Here is an 18,222-nt window from a genome sequence, read left to right as displayed (position 1 = left end):
AATGCTAAAGAGAGAAAGAGAGAGAGAGAGAGAGAGACTTTTCTTTCAAATGTTAGTGCTCTTAATGTTTTTTTTTTTTTATTGGTGTCATATGAGCGTCATTTTCTGCTGCTTCCTGCCGGCTTTTATTTTGTTTTCCTCCTCCATCGTTTTAGAAGGTTTGCTGTGCGGCTCTTCTCTGATTTCGAGCACTCGCTTCTCACAGTCATTCTTCAATTGGTTTATTCAAGTGTTCTCCAGTTTCCTCTCCATTTTTTAAGAATTTTGCACCCACTTGTTGTTCAGTTGTCAGTTATTCGAGGAGGTTTTCATTTCCACGGAAAGAATGCTGCGTTGTTTTTTGTTGTTTGGATTGTTATTTGTATATTGCAAGTATATTTTTCGCAAACCCAAAAGACTATATCTTGTATATCTTCTATTCAGGAACAATGAAGCAGTTTTCACATTTGGAAATGTTTGTTTTATTCAGTGCCTTTTAGGATTCGAAAACATTTCATATTGTTAGATTAGGAAATGTGTTCTTGGGGGGGGGGGGTCCCGGAACTACTTGCTTTCAAACCTTTTTGCCCACTTCTTCCTTCCTAAAGCAATAACAGCAAATCAAAAATCTTCTGTACTTTTATTTTGGTTGTTTTGGCCAATCTAGAAGAATGAGACATGCTTTGATCTGATCTAATCTACTTTTTGTTTTCATTTTGTCACATTTCCAAAGACTATTCTATTCTTGTGACAGTCTGGAAAGTCAATTAAGTTCCTGTTGACACCCTTACGTATCGAACTGAAAATCTTTGAAACAAATGTTTACCAGCAAACGTTAAGTTTTCTTAGAAGAAAAACAAAAGCTAACAGTTTATAAAGTTCCACCTGTGAAGATAATCAGATATTAACTCAAGTCTCGCTACCATCATATTGACTTTCTTCGCCTAAAATCTCCGGGCAATCCTCTAGATTTATAGTCCGTTGTATTTTTCTTACCTTATTTTTTATTTTTCTTTCTTTCTTTCTTTCTTCTTTTTTTGAACATACCCCCCCCTCTATTATTCCACACTGAATTCTGCCAGTAGTTTTTGTCCAGAATATCTGAATTCCCTAATCAGCTAATTTCAGCTGAACGATACACCAAGTCCAGTTTCGTGTGCTCTAAAGTTTTTCCTTTTACCTACTTCTGAAGTTATGTATTAAGGAGTTTTAAGAGGTTTTTGTCCTTTCCCCAGGTTTTTGTTAGCTGCGGGTTTAGCATATCAGACCCCCCTTAATGCATTTTCTCTAACAGCCTAAATGGTAATTTTCCATAGTATCTTCATGAATGATGGCAATTGTATGGTCGGTATGGAGAAGGTAGGCAACCTCTTTGTAACTAGCTGCGAAAAAATTAAAAAAATTTTCGCAGCTTAAAAAAAAAAAAAACATTAAGTGGACAGTTTGGATACTCATAGTAGAATGTATTCAAAGTACAGGGTGGCCATAAAATAACTTTCCCTGTTTGGAGGCATCTGTAGCTAAAACCAATAAATGGAATGAGACCAAACTTTATATTGAGACTTTTGAAGGTATGGGGAGATGATTTCCCCGAAAAAAATATTTAGTACCAAAAGTCGCCGATAGGGGAAATTTTGGCGCTGGAGGAGCCGAAAACAAGCGGATAATTACATTAAAGGCAGATAAAATGGAATAATAACATTTCGACAGTGTAAGCGACAGCCGCGTCGCTCATTCCAGCTGGATATGTGGCGTGTTACAATGATAATACGATTAATAATAATTAAACTAAAACAACAACTTACGAGAGACGGAAATTAATGTAGTGATTAAACTCACAGGAAGTAATGTTTTATTCATCAGAATTAGGGTCCCCTGGATCACATACACGATTTTCAATGTGCTGACCTTTCTTATATACAACAAATTGCATCCGGTGTGCGACATGCACTATAGCTGAGCGTAGCTCTCAGTGCTACAGCTGACATAGGACCTGCACGCAGGTTATGAAGCCTTCTAAATTCCCGAAGGGCCGCTACGGCATTGCACTGTTTCAAGTAAAACAACTTAACAAGTAAAGCACGCTGAGGCAAGGTAGGATGCATATTGAGAACAATTCGTCAGTCATTCAAATAACTGCCTGAACGTTCCCAATCCCGTTTTAAGTATAATTGGTGGCGCTGCTGTTACATACGCACAGTAAAATTTGCATAATCCTTTTTAACTGCGTTTACTGCAAATATTTGAACTGCTTTCGGCTCCACCAGCGCCAAAATTTCCCCTGTCAGCGATTTTTGGTACTAAATCTCTTCTTTTTTTTTCGCGGAATTCATCGCCCCCATGCCTTCGAAAGCCTTATACAATGTGGTCTCATTCCGTGTATTAGTTTTGGCTACAGATACCGCCAAAGAGGGGAAAGTTAATTTATGGCCACCCTGTAGAATGCAGACAGTTGGACAGAGAATAACAAATCTCGAGAAGGTAGGGGTAAGAAAAAACAGTTAATTTGCTTTAGCGATTACACAACCAACTGCATATTTTAATGCATTGCAGGTGATGCGACACCCGAATGGCCATTCCAAGTGTTTTGGATTTGTCTGCTACACGACGACTTTCGAAGCCCAAACAGCTATCATCGAAATGAACGGCAAGTTTGTTTTCTCGAAGCCTCTTTACGTCTCTCTCGCCCAGAAAAAAGAAGAGCGAAGAGCCATGCTGGTTGCTCAGTTTGCACCGAGAACTGGACTGCAAGATCGTTCTGCAGAGCAGGAAATGGAGCTGACGCAGCAGGAAGTGAATTCAACTGAGCTCGAAAGACTTCGTCAGACCGCTCAGAAAGAGGACGAGGAATCATCAGAAGAAGATCGGAAGGTTGAAGATTTTCATGAGGACGACGAAAGTGATTTGTAGACCCAGAAATAGGATGAATTAATTTGTTGACCAAAATCCTTTATGAAAATGCTTGGCTGTAGTGCTAAAGAAAGAGCTAAAAATTTTTATATGCATTTTTGTTGATTTGGATATGCAGATGCAATCGCGATAATGTTATTTATTTTTAAATTTTTCAGCAGGACGAAAGGATTATGAACTAGTTTTTAGAATGTTTATTTATTGATGACTCTGTGCGTATCCGAATGTTTATTTTTGTAAACCAATCATTGTTTCAGTTAAAATTAGACAGAGTTCACTTTTTTTTCCGAATTAAACCTAGCTCAGAATATTTAAATGCGTCGTTCTTTTCCTTTTTTTTGTTATAACACACACACACACACACACACACACACAATAAAACGGTAAGAGAGAATATTCGTTTATTGCTGCTGGATTGGCACAGCTTCATTTACATATGACAAGTACCCTGTTTCTTTTCAAGAACTTATTGATTACGTTCACCGAAAGGGTCCGTATTTAAATGAATATTACACTTTTGGTGTGGACAGAATGTAATTAAAGAACATGTCTAGAGTAACTTATTGACATTTTTTGAGTTTAGAAATAGATTTTGACGTGTTCTTGTGTAATTCAGAAACAGCTAAATATGATGGAAATACAGCTAATGATTTCTCCTACGATGGAGTGGACAGTAATACTTTGTATGTCAGCTTTCATTTTTAATTTGTGAATTAACTGGATGGCAGTTTGATTTGGCTGGAATTACATCCGAAGCAACTAAAACTATGAGGCTGGTGCATTATTTTCTGTTAATTGCGTTTGTTATACTGCAGATTCGCCTATGTTGTGGAATGAAGAAAAAGACTACCAGCTAACTCACCAACAGTTGGAAAGTTCAGTATATACCAACTGAGCTATGCTGGATCTTAAAGATAGTTTTAAGAGTCCGAAATATCTGAATAACTGTAAAATTCAGTAACAACAACAACAACAACAACATAATAATAATAATAAGAAGAAGAAGAAGAAGAAGAAACATAGTATTTCTGCTTATTTAGAATAAGACAAATTTGAGAAACTATAATGAATTCAAGTTTGTTAATTGTATATACAACTTCTACACCTAGAAGTAATCGCTTTCAGACATCAAACATTGAAATCGCTTAAGCAGACCAAAGCCATCTACTGACCGACATCTTACTCTCATATAATATTTATTTAAATTATTATTACAATAAGAAAATTAGCAGTTAATTAAATTATTTTCACTGAAGACGTCTGGCTATAAATTCATTCCCTGTCTCCTTATTCTGCTGTGTTATTATATTAAAATTTATTTCACTCTCATTATTTATTATATAAAAATTCTCATTATTTTACGGCGCATTAGAGACATTTTATATTTAAAATGTCTGTAGATTTCCTTTGCTCCGATTCAGCACCGGGATTTTAACGGTTGATTATTCGGCCGATAGAAGTAAGAGGTGTAGTGTTAATTAACGCATATTTTAACCTAAATGCTTTTCTGATGTACACCACTCTGTTTACATTGCGAAATTACAATTAGCGCCTTGGCTTCTCCTTTTGAAACTCCTTGTGGGAGGATTTAATGAATTTTTCTCACTACTGGTGTTGCTGACAGGCAATGCTAATTAGCAGCTTGCTTCCAAAAGAATCGCAAATTGGAAATACTCGTATGCGTCGCTACTGACATCTACCGGTGAGAACGGAAAATATCGATAATCGGTACAGATATTTTATTTGAGTACAGGAGCTGCTACTGTTGAAGTTTTAAGGTAATTCGGGAGATATACGGATGTTGTTCAGGATGAATATATTGGACAAATTGAAGGATTTTAATAATTCTTTAGGACTGTAAGTCTGAATTTACCTTGTAAGGCGCTTAACGTTTTATATTTCAAAATAAAAGTACATACAAGTATTAGTAAAGCTGACCTGTTCAGTTTTTCTTATTTCGAGATCAAATGGTATATTCGTGATAAGTCATAGAAACTTCAGTTATGGACAGAAGTAGAGTTGGATGAGGTAGTTGGAGGTTGGGGTGCCTGACTTCGAAGAGATTAGAATAAACAAGCATTCGATTCGGCAAAATACACCTCCCGTCATTAATATACCTTGGATCTGTACAAGCTGATGAATCTTAGGTGGGATCAGCTCAATCTTTGCACATCTAAAATAATCAGAACTAATCCTTGATTGCAGAATGAATACCGTGTACTCTCTCTCTCTCTCTCTCTCTCTCTCTCTCTCTCTCTCTCTCTCTGTAATTATTCTAGGTAATTATATTATACTTTTTTTAGGATTTTTTATCTCGCAAACAGAAAAACCGATCAGAAGAACACTCACAATTAGCAGACATAATACAATTGATCTCAAAGCATTAGTTGCTGTAACTGTGTAATTTCAAATAACAAACAAAATTATTTTCAAGAATGAAGAAAATGAACATTTTAATTTTGTTAGAAGAATTTTCTCTAATAAAAGCAGTGTTTTATCCTGTTTTTTCCCACTGACTTTGACATTCCTATAAATTGTATACAGTCCAGCTAAAGATGCAAATTTTCATAAACATCAGAAGATTTGCTAGTTTATTGGAAACCAGAAAAAGAAAAAAAAAACAGAAAATCTCAGGCGTTTAGACTAGTATGAAAGTCAATGTTCATCTGACAGATCCCGTAGCAAGGATGGTTGCAATAAAGAGAGACAGTGACTAAGGGTTAGAATACTTGGGAACCTTGCTCTAGAAACCAAACAGTGAACTTTTTCAAGTCACCTCGTGCTTTCGGTAAACGAGGAGGTTATAGTCTTATACCTGGCGATGTAATTCATCTGCCAAACTAAAGATAATCAACGCATTCATGACATCGGTGGGTTCTTTCACAGCTCACTGGTTCTAACCCCTTGGCCAACCAGGAATTCCGGTCTACTTTATCAGTTGCGTGTTCTCTAATTGGTCTGCGGCTATTTGGCAAGTTGAATAACCGCAACGCCGTTGCATGAGTCATAATTTGAAATGACCTTATAAAGAACTTCGCATTCTTGATTGGATTCAAATTCAACTCTTTCAAACCAAAGTGCGTCGTTCTTACCTCTAGAGCTATGTAGGCTCGATGCGAAGACCGTCCAGTGTTGAATTGCTTCGTTATGTGGGGTGCTATTCAGAAATATTGTTAACTCAATTTTCCTGCTGTTAAAAAAAAAAAAAATTATCTTTAATTTAGGTTTGCTTTCATTCTGGGATCGTTTTTGTGTCCAAATATTAGCAAAGTACATTTACTAAGTACCAAAAAAGAAAGAAAAAAAAAAGATTAAAAAAAAACTAAAACGGTTCTAGGTCCAATAACGTGATCCCGAATGCGATTCAAAACACGTCTGTGCTTTTTTGCGATCATTTCTCGGCATTTCGATCTTGTATTTTATTACGACTTTGGAGGTGTGCTTCTGTTCAACCAAAAAAAAAAAATCGCTGGCACCAGTTGTGTAGGACCACTGAGAGAGTACAGATTATTCATCTTTCGCTGTGCCATGTATATAGTTGATGGAAATGACTCTGTGATCCGATCAGATATTGTCCAAGTAGCCGTAATACATCCTAAGGTAGAAAAGGATCCTATTGTTGCGAAAATTTCCCACACTAGCTATATAAGCGGTTGTTCGAATAGAGACAGTTGATGGAGGGATGGTGGAGGAAATATCTTTGCGCACCGTATCATTGTAGGTTGCCAAACGAATTACATTCCCAGTATGATATATCGAGCTCTGTTGCTCCTCGGTCGTCTGGAAATATCGACGAGGCAAATGCATCGCGATTCCGTAGCGCCTCTACGAGATACCTCGCCTGTTCCGCTGCCACAGCAACACATTCGGTGTCACGGCCTACGACACTATCGGTCTTGTTTCACCTGTCGACGACGTCGCTACTACCAGATATCGCTGGAGTTTCGTAATATCGACAATTTCTGTATTTTTCGTTGCCCCACAGTGACAGGACATGCATTTCTCTTACTTTCGCTTTATTGAAGAAAAGCCTGTCGTGTAGAAATACCGATGTGTGCTATTTTTTTCTCTCTCTTTTTGCTATCGCTTACCTTTTTTGTTCACTTACATAAGTTTGCATCGCTAGCGGGGTTGATGCTAAAAAATAAAGATTACTTTTATTTTCAAAGATACAGAGCAATCTTTACGTGGGTTTTAGTGTTTAACATATCTTTGTGATAATATTACTAATAAAAAAATTGTATCAGTCATTAATCTAACTTTATGATTCATACCTATGATTTACATTATATAGATGTGTCCTTATTTATACTCATGTGCACACGTTGCTAGCCTGGTTGGCCGATTGATTAACGTATCCGCTCTCGAAACAACAGGTCGCGAGTTCGAATCCTGCCGTAAGTATGGATGTTTGTCTTTAGGCGGAGATGAATTTCATCTCCCGCTTATTGGAGGCCCGCAAAGAGGCTTGAAAAGTACCACGTTTGCTCTCTCCCTCTAGAACAGGGTTCCCCGATATGCAGGAAATACATTAAAAAAATTACAAATGCATATACATTTGTTAAAAAGGGAAAAAAAATCCTTAGCCCACTAAAGGTACAAATGCACTATAGGCTTACTAATAACCTTTCGGGGGGGGGGGGGGGACTAAAAAATAAAACCTAAAATTAAAATACTTCGTTAATGCTACGTTAAACAACTTTTATTCTAAACATGGCTATATATTGTTTATGTATTTCCAATACTGTACAGTTACAATAAGTGATTTTTTAAATAATAATAATAATAATTTTATAATGCAATACAATTAGTTTATTATAATCGCCATATATATATATAGAATATTTAGAAATATACAATTCAAATTAAACGCAAAATGCGAGATAACTATTTTAATATAATCAGGCACAAATGATCACGATAAGTTTGCATTTTACAATTTTACGAAGGTATTTACAGTATGTAAATATTTACAGTATGTAAAACATCTGTTTACAATAATTGAAATATTTTTACAATAAGTGATATCCTTTTTAATAATATTGATTCTAAATAATGAGGTATAATGGAATTGCTTGATCCTCGAAGCTTGCACACACACACACACACACACACAAACACAAATACCAAGGTATTTGATGGTTCACCAGTTTGTGTAGTGCTTGCATAACACAAATCTACGTTACACAAAGTTTGTAGGTTGTGCAGTGTACGTATTTCTCTTTCGTAATGTAACTTTACAGTTCGTTTTAGAGTACTGTAGTTTGCAACGTTTCTATTTTCAAATGGAAGTTTGTTCATCATATCTTTAATATAAAAACTCTTAGTAATTTTCTCCAATGGTTATTTTATTTCTATGTAATGCAGTTAGTTGTCTGAGGCCTTGTTAATACAGTGCGTGGTTCTAGTTATTCTGCGGTAGCATCAAAGTGATGCCTTAGCACAACTAAGTAGTGGCATAGGTGCTGTTAATATTTTATGTGCCGTCATAGCAATGCAGATAAAGTTAGCTTCATCTCTTTGCTTCAGGAAGATTCGTCTTTATCGTTTTATACTGTTCATCTGTTTAACTTACAGTCTGCACAGAATGCCTATGTTATTACGCATATCTTAATACATTTTCACATAATGTCTTATACATAAGTGCTTTTATGTACGTGGGAGCTAAATCCTTCAGACTATGTAGCTTGCTTGCTTGCTATTGTCCGGAGTTTAATTTGTAGGCCTCGATTTATGTGACTATTCCAGTTCAACTTTATATCAAGGTAATTTCCAAGGTATCGTATTATTTCAATCTGTGTAATGGTGGGTGTTTTACTTTATGTATTTGCTTGTATATGTAAGAAGGGCGAATATTGGATTGTTATGTACTTATTGTCAACTGGCTGGCTGAGTAGGTTTCTGAAAGTCATAGATGGAGTTTATGGTGAGCCACCTGGTGACTAGATTGATATCATGTTGAATGTTGCTTGCGATGCCTCTGTCAGTGGTGGCGATGGATACCATTGCGGTGTCATCCGGAGAAAACATATCCCGTGGAATTTCACAGGTTAATGGTAACTCTGTACTGAGGGATGAGTTTTATTTATTTTTTCCTGTTTTGGAAGTAATTTTTAAAATGACGTGTACCGAGGCACACCCATTCCAATGTGCGTCAGCTTTGCTGGAAGTCTTTCATATTGTAATGTATCAAATGCCTTGGACAGACAGACTAGGGCAATGTTAATTATAATAGATTTATGAAATATTCTAAGAGAGTTGTTGGTGTTGTCCCTTCTCTGTGGAAACCGTACTTTTTGGGAATTATATTAATTTTTTCCATAATTTGGTTGATAACTGGTAATGTAGTTGTGGGTCTGTAGTTGCTGATTGAACTTATTTTCCTTTTGTTCATGTGTTGGGTATATGTCAGGTTTCAAAAAGTTTATTTATTAATTTTAGAATGATTGGACCTACAATTAACTGAATGTTGCTCGATATCTTTGGGCCTTATTGACATTTGCTTGGACTGATTTGTTTGGTTGCACAGAGCAGTTCTGATTCTCTTGTGATTAGAGAATGCCTGATTCGCTTGTTGTCCTAGCGGAAGGTAACATTTTGTGAAAGGGGGACCTTTTTCTACAGTCCTAGAATGGAGTCTACAAAATGCTGATTATTGAATTTGTTTGCTAGCTGTTGGGGAAGTTTACCTCCTGTCACGAAGCTGTGTTTTTAATGGTTTCAAAGGCAGCTTCAGGAGTTCAGTCCAGAATCTCTTTATTCAGATGTCAGGGTTGTTTCATATCATTTAGTGCAAATCTGATTAGTCTATAGCAGTTTCGTTTGGCGTTTCCTATCTTTATTGTAAGGTTTATTCTCATTCTTTTGTATTCTGCTCTAAAGCTGAGTTACTTGAGTATCTCAAAGCTCTTGAGAGCTTTAGTTGTTTCCACAAATCATCCTTTTTTGTACATCAAAAATTATATTTTGGGTTATCCAAGGTTTTTGGCTTGTTTGTGTGTGTATTTTCTTTATAACTTTCTTATATATTTTCTCTAGCTTGAGTAATGTTTGAGTATAAAGTATCTATAGAGTCTGGTAATGCAGTTTTTTTTTTTTAATTTCTTGGTTGTACACTTTCTCGTTTATTATTTTCCTACTTCTTTTCAGGTTAAGAAAATTGCAAGGATTATATTCTACTATGCGGCTTTAGAGCAGTGAAATAATGATCTGCAACTTTGCATTCTATAGTTGCTGTTGCATAGCTATTTGGTGCAAGTGCATTATAAACCACACAAATTGCATTTAAGTGGTCTATGATGGATACTTGGATATTATTTCCAGCTCTTTCTTCCCCGGTATATGAAGTTAATTGTTGATATCAGGTTGCACAGTAGAGAGTAGATCTAAATAATTTACAGTTAATTTCTTTTATTATTAATATTTGTTTTGCGATTATTAACATTCCACCACCTCGCCTTGTTTGTCAGTAGTTGGAAGTTTGGAATTTGGTAACTTGTTACTTCATCAGTAGTAGTTGTAGTAGCGGATGCTTCAGTTAGTATCCGCTACTACTACTACTATTCATTCTTCCGATAAGTTTGTAGCATAAGCCAATATTATCGAATACGTCGATATTTATGTGCAGAATAGACAGCCCGTTCACTCTTTCAATGTATTAGTTCCATTCGGTGAGCGATCTGGTGTTATTAAGTATGCTTGACGGTCCATATTCATTTTGGTTACATGTCAGCAGCCCTCTCTCTTTTGCCCTGGTCAAAATACTTCACTTTCACTGTGGTAGGCTGTTTGTCTTTAGGGATCGTGATTTGTATCGGATTACAGTTTTGCAACTTTTTTCATGAATATTTTGCGTCTCAGATCCATAAATATTGCTAGTTTTTTTTTTCTTTCTGATTTTGCTTTTCTAGCTTGGTAAAATAGATTTTAGTAGACTGGCATTAGATATTCGGAGACAAGAAAATTGGAATGTGATCTTGGGATGCATTCAGATTTCTGCCGAGTCGCCTTTTCAGTCTACTAGCTCTTATGACACGATCTCCTGTGCACTTACTTGTTAGACGAACTCTGACAGGAGAGACTCGTGGGAAGCACTGTTTACCTGCAGTTTCTCCAATAGTGTGACCAAAATTTAAAACTATATCTGTTACGTTTTCTGTTGGTAAAATTTCAGGCAGGTCGTCTATGATAAGATTTTTCTTATGCTGTTGTTGCTCTAACAGTTCTTATTGCAATTTTAAAGAGTTAAGCTCTTGGCGCAGTTCAAAAGTCTCTCAGTTATTATGTTGTCAGTATTTTTAATATCTCTCTCTCTCTCTCTCTCTCTCTCTCTCTCTCTCACATACACACACACACACACACACACACACACACACACACACGCAAACAAATTTGTAAGATTTCATCCTCTACTAGATTATTATACTTAACGAAGCAAGATGCAAGCTTTACACCAAGGTCTTCCAATGAAAGGCTAACGTTATAACTTATTAAGAGGGCACAACTTAATGTTTCAAAATAAATAAATAAATAATGAAAATAAAATAAAGAAAAAACAATAACTAAATCTTTAAAAAATAATTAAAATTATTCGAATCTTAAAATTAAAAGAAAAAAAAACATTCCTTCTCTTGTTACGTTTATTGATGACAGATGGCAGCACCGAATATGTCAGCGTTTCTAAAATAACATAAAAAATATACTCTTCCCAGATCAGTAGTTTATCAAACTACTGATCTGACAAGGATGTATTATAGAATGATAAGACTTGACGTAAGGCTAGGCGATTTTAAAAGTAAAAATTAAATATATATGGTTTTAGTCTCTACTTTAGAATATGTTTAATCACATAATATGCCGAAGCAATTCTATTACTGATGGGTGGAATGTGCAAAATTCCAACGAGAAATAGTACCAATTTTTATCTATTTAAGGCTAGCTCTTCTTTTCTTTTTCCCTATTTCGGGACTTCTTCCCTTTTATAGGATACGTGTTCTCTTAATTATGTATCAAAAGGTAATGCTGTGTTGTGTGTGTGTGTGTGTGTGTGTGTGTGTGTGTGTGAGAGAGAGAGAGAGAGAGAATGCGGGTGGGCGGGCGTGCGCGTGCATACATAGGGGAAGAAAAAAAGAAGGTTGAGATTATTGAAGTGAAGTGTTGCTCTGGTGAATAACAAGGCTTATAGCCGTAAGCATCTGCTGCTACTCCAGCAATGCAGTTAAGTACTAAGCGGGACTTTGCATATACCAGTACTCCCGATCAGAGTAAGGCTAGGGAGGTAGTTTTGTTGTGTAACACAGAGCCATAAATTTAGGCACTTGTCACTTACATTACAAGTTTATAATTAATAATAATAATAAATAAATAAATAAATTAATTAATTAATAATAATCAGGCAACCCATTCCACTCATTCACAACTCTCCAAGCAAAAAATCTAGTCCTCACACCCATACCAACCACACCTTTATTCAACTTCCAGGGATGACCCCTTGTTCTGGTCCCCTCTAGTTGAAACATTTCCCCTTCATCTATCCTATAAAACCCTTTAAATAACTTAAATGTTTCTATTATATCCCCTCTTTTTCTCCTATCAACCAACTTCTGCAATCTACACACCATCAATCTATCTTCATAGGGAACATTCCACAGGCCACTCACCATCTTGGTCACTGAACTCTGAATCCTCTCCACCGCTTCTTCATCCCCAAGAAACCCAGGAGACCACACTTGAGCACATTAATCCAGATGCGGGGGTATCTTCTTTATCTCTGCAAGTTAATGTGTTCTTCAATAGCCATCTATCTTATGAGATACTTTAGCGACCTTAGCAATATTACCTCCAAACTTTAACTCTCTGTCTACCAACACCACCACCACCACCACCACCACCCCTAAATCTCTAGCTTCATCTATTTCCTGGAGTACAGTTCCGTCAATATGATAAATGGCTTGTAATCTATTTATCCCAAAATGCATAACTTTACATTTCTCGACATTAAACTAATACCGATTAATTTTTGCCCATACTGACATCCTATTTAAGTCATCCTGCAAGCTCTTCATATCGCCTTTCTTAACTATTACTTTATCTAATTTTGCATCATACAAACAACTTAATATTTCCTTTCAGGTTCTTTTCTACATCATTTATGTACAAATTAAACAGCAATGATCCCAGCACTGAGCCTTGTGGGACACCCCAAGTCGCCTGTTTTTTTGCCTCGATTCGGCCCCTCCATATACCACTTTTTGTTATCTGTCCAGCAGCCACCCTCTTATTCACTCAACCAGTGTCATGTCCGTTCCCATTTGTTCTAATTTGCGTAAGAGTTCCATGCGGTATTCTATCATATATGTACTGCGCTGTTTAAAATCTCGTTGTAATTTGACTTTTCGGTTAAAAAAAAAGGAGGACTGTGTGCTCCCAGAAGAAGACGCCATCTTTTTCATATTATTTCGGAGAGGAGAAAACAAAATGTTTGTAATTGTGCAGAAATCAAGCAATTCAAAAGGAACCATCTGGACGTAGTAAACCGCGAAATTAACATAACGAAGACATATAATTAGGTTTAAGTAGATATCTTCTATTATTTACACTTAATACTATTTTAAAGTGAGGCTGGGCTACCGTTTCACATGGATCTACAAGACCCTCCCCAACTCCTCGTTTAAATATAGGTGTCAGAATATGAAACTATTTTCCATAGTTTATTATGATGACAAGTATTTTAGTCATTTAGTGTGTCTGAAGCCTCCAAACAATGTTGCTTAAATTGATCTTCAAAATATCAAGCGCTGCAGGGCCATTCTGAAACTTGCTGCTTTCTTTTCCACTGAAATATTTTCTGGCCATCTCGCTGTTTCGAAACAAGAAGTAATAAAGCGGTCTTTTTTCCTTTAGGGAATGTCTGTTGTATTGGCAACTTTTTAGTTTATGCTGGTGAAAGCAACTTTAAGAATGGCAGACATGTTGTGGAAAATGCATATTTCTATATAATTTCCGTAACATATTTTCCAGTCGCAAAGAATAGCAATAAAAATCGTTTAATTGATTAGATGGTAGATGACTTTCGTCTCTCTCTGCGTGTGTGTGTGTGAGACACTACTACCTTGCTTACTGGAGACCTGAAGCGGCTTCAACAATTCCTTGTTTAGTTTCTCGTGAACAATATCCGGATTATCTGATACTTAATTTATCCAGGCTACTAAATGTGATATCAACTTTCGTAATGCAATATTCGCAATTTCGCAACGTATTTGATAGAAAAAACTTTAATGAGTTTATTATTATTATTTAAATCTTCCGTTATCAGAACTATTCCAGGCTTGGTTGGCCAAGTGGTAAACGTACCCGCTCTCCAATTAAGAGGCTGTTTAGGATTATCTTTCAGCTAAGCACGATCTCAAACATGGTAGAGTGATCATTCACCGCACTGTGTAAGACACCCCCCCAAAAAAAAAAAAATTCCTATTGGGCGCCTAAAGTGAATTGAAATGTTCCATCTTTGGTCACTAAAGTAGGGATTACTGATTATGTGGAAAATAAATGAATAAAATAGTAATAAACATCATTAGCCCATCCATCCTGATGTACTGAGGTTTGCAACCTTTCGTAGGTGGGAGCGTAGGAGTGCGAATAAGAACAATATGTATAAGAGCACCGACAAATGCTTAAAGATAAATTCAATGACGTTGTTATTGATTTTTAAGAATAAGAAACTTCAGTCGTTCGCAGTTGTTAATCAATCATGTCAGAGATTTTTCTTCGTACTGATATATTAATTACACCTTTTTTTTTTTAAATCTGTATATATATCGCCGTCCTGGTAGGCCGAGTGGATAGCATACCCAACCAACTGTGCATGGGTTCCAGTCTCACCACTGACATGCAAAAGCCATTGAGGTCTCGTCAGCGGGATCCAGACGTGAAAATACTAAGGTTGAAGTAATGCAGAGCTCATATGTATTTTACCAAAGCAAGTTACCAGAAGGTGTTTTGACCTTATAAATATAAATTCTCAGGAAGAGAGAGAGAGAGATGTAGAAAGTTTTTTAACTTGGGTATATTTATGTATTCAAGATACCAACTAATTTTATATAAACTTGGTTTTTAATCCTATTTATATATGGAAGCGCTGAATAAATAAATAAATAAATGATTTTAGAGGGCAAAATAAATGAATATTTATTAATTGGTTATTCATAAAATAATGATATGCATTTATCGTTAAACATGAAAAGAATACTTATCGTTACAAATATGGAAAGTATATATTTTAAAATACATTAAAAATATCTTTACTTTAAGGAAATCATATAAAGCACAATTTAAAAAATGCTGACCTCTTAAAATACAGATACAGCAACTGATATAATTTTATTGTAATTTTATGCTTAACTACTTACTACTCTCAGAGGCAGCAGAGTAATCGATAAACGTGGCAGGCTGGAAGGATTAAAGAGTTCAAAGAAACAACATACCCCCCCCCCCGACCACACGCAGCATCAGCATACGGTTCATTTCAATTCATCTCGAATACACTGAGGTTTTCTATTTTTATAAAATGCGGTTTTATTTTTTGCATATCAGTCATATATCGTCTGTTCAATATATCAAATACTGCTAACTTTAATAATAATAATAATAATAATAATAATAATAATAATAATAATAATAATAATAATAATAATAACTGATGGAATACAAATTCTACATAGTGCCATAGAGTATAAACCATCAAATGAGCAAAACGATCTCTTTATCCTGGATAACCACAACCATGAAAAAGTGTAGGCAGACTCTCGCAACTTTTCTCCACGAGCATTTATTAACTGTTAGAGAGATAAAGATCACGGCAGTTTTCTAAGTTTGAGATTAACATTGGGAATAATTCATTTCTTAGTTCTTTTGTAGTGTGTGTGTGTGTGTGTGTGTGTGTGTGTGTGTGTGTGTGTGTGTGTGTGTGTGTGATCTCTCTTTACAAATTGCTATATTTCTAAATCACCCGTATCCAATTAAAAACAAAAAATCGTTTAAGGATGAAACTAATGGGATTAAATAAATTAATTTCATTGAATAAATCCTAAAGTTAAATGAAATCTAACATGTACCTGAGTAAAGAATATTTGAAATTCAAAGTATGCCGTTCATTTATGAAATACGTTCTGCTGCCATCTGGTGTTCATTTCTGGAAAACGCAAATAAAGTCTACCTGAAGTGAAAAATCAGTATGTTTGCTGTTTCATATTAATCGTTTGCTTTACCAGGTTCTTTTTTTCTTTTTTTTTTCAAAGCAAAGTGTTATTCCACTTTTGTTTTCTTCGAAATTTCACCTTATTTGCTTTGAGATAACACTAGAATTATTAAAATTGATCCACCCTTGTTAACCTGAGCTTCGTACTCCAGATTTAGTTTTGCTTTAGATGATAGATGGCAGCACCTACTTTAAGAGTTGGTATTCAAACAAATGTGGCTAAAAACCTCATATGCTACGGGGATCGCCGGTAGCAATTCAACATCTGCAAATAAAGTCCATACGCAAAATATACATAGATGTGCTTCCTGGCATTCTTATGTCCACAGCTGAGTTCTTTTTGAAGAAACCTGACTGTTCTTTCTTCTCTTTCATGGACTCAGGGTGATGCCGTGTCAATATTGTACACCATCTGTAAGATGATATCCAAAATCTTGTATTGACAAAACTCAAGTTGCCTAAAATGATATTGTATTTGTCTCAATGAAAAATTGGCAATTCCTTCGTGTAACCGAGTTTATTAAATTAAATATAAATAGCTAAATTATGTACAGCACGCACACACACACACACACACACACACATTAATAATAATAATGATTAATATTAAAATTTTTAAAGAAAATTTTAAAAATTAATACTAATAAAAGTAATTAAAGATTAGAAGTAAAGGATCTTTACTGAAGTTGGATTTATTTATTTGCCATTCTCTTCACTGATCTATTCATTTAGATGATAGATAATTTCTTTGCTGCTGTAAGACCACTGCCCAGTTTATAGGCAGTCTGAAGTGACTTGAGAAAAGTTTTACTTGAATCAGAATATGTGGATTATATATTACACTCACCAATCGCTCGACGACCTATCTTGAGATAGGAATTTTTTTTTAAATTTCTCCATCCATTAGCAATGATTATATCAATAATATTTGCATCATTCAGAAGCACGATTGGCTTGCACTATTGTATCGGCTTCATCAATGCTGACCATTCAAAAGGTTAAGTATACCATTCAGCATTAAAAGCAACAATAAATAACATCTTTAGATGTTTTAATTAACGAGAAAAATGGTGGAACACTTCTAAAAGTCTATCGGAAACGTTTTTATACTGACCATGAGAAATCTTTCCATCATTTCAGTGGAAAATTTCTTTGTGATGCTTCCGTCTTCACAGAAGCATTACAAAGGTGTAATAGAAGAGAGAGAGAGAGATGTAGTAGTAGAAGTCCTTTAGAAGACGAGCGATGGGAGTTTCCTATCGCCAAAGTTACTTACAAACAAATCCAAAACCGGAAATATTCCGAAAGATCCTTCGACGTGTTCATGAAATCTGCTGGGATTGTGGCAATGATTACGTAGGCCAAAAATTGACTCAAAATAGTGGAAAATCCAATCTAATACTAAGGTGACGTGAATCAACAATTCAGTGTACTCGTCATCTTTGGTCCTCCCTTATAAAGTGCTTCCTCAAAGAATCCGGGTGAAGTTCTTTCTCCTCTAACATGGAACCCTAAATAAGACTGAAGGCTTCATTCTCCACGATGTGGGGAAATCCCTAATTAGATTTCGATTATTATCACCTACAACAGCGCGAGAAACAGACAGCTGATGGGTGATTCTACATATTGGCAACATAAAAACAGTAATAATTCTTTGTTTTGTTTCATTATCGTGCTTCAAGTATTGTAGTTCTACGAGTTCTCGTATGTATCATTTTCTGCTGCATTTATTTTTAGGTCCTACTTACCTGGTTATTCCTGAGTGTTTTGGATGAGTAGACCTCCCATGATGAATCTCTGGATTTCAAGCATTGACTTGAAATCCAGAGTCATTTGTAATTATTTATTATAAAAGTTTCTCCCTTGGTTAGTGTTTGCTATGGTTTTATTGCAATGAAAAATAAGGAAAAACTAATAAATAAATAAATAGCAGATTTAAAAAAAAATTATTTTGCGACGGTGTTACATTATTTAAATAACGTAATTGAAATTGAGTTTTATTGGTCGGAATTTGATACAACTAGTAACCGACTAGTTTAGTAACGTTAACTAATCGCTTCTTTTGGGTCTGATGAGCA

The sequence above is a fragment of the Typopeltis vanoorti genome, chromosome 1 (genome assembly GCF_054136105.1).
Source record: "Typopeltis vanoorti isolate ZY-2024b chromosome 1, IOZ_Tvanoo_1.0, whole genome shotgun sequence".
Taxonomy (NCBI): Eukaryota; Metazoa; Arthropoda; class Arachnida; order Uropygi; family Thelyphonidae; genus Typopeltis; species Typopeltis vanoorti.
This window is presented reverse-complemented; position numbering follows the sequence as displayed.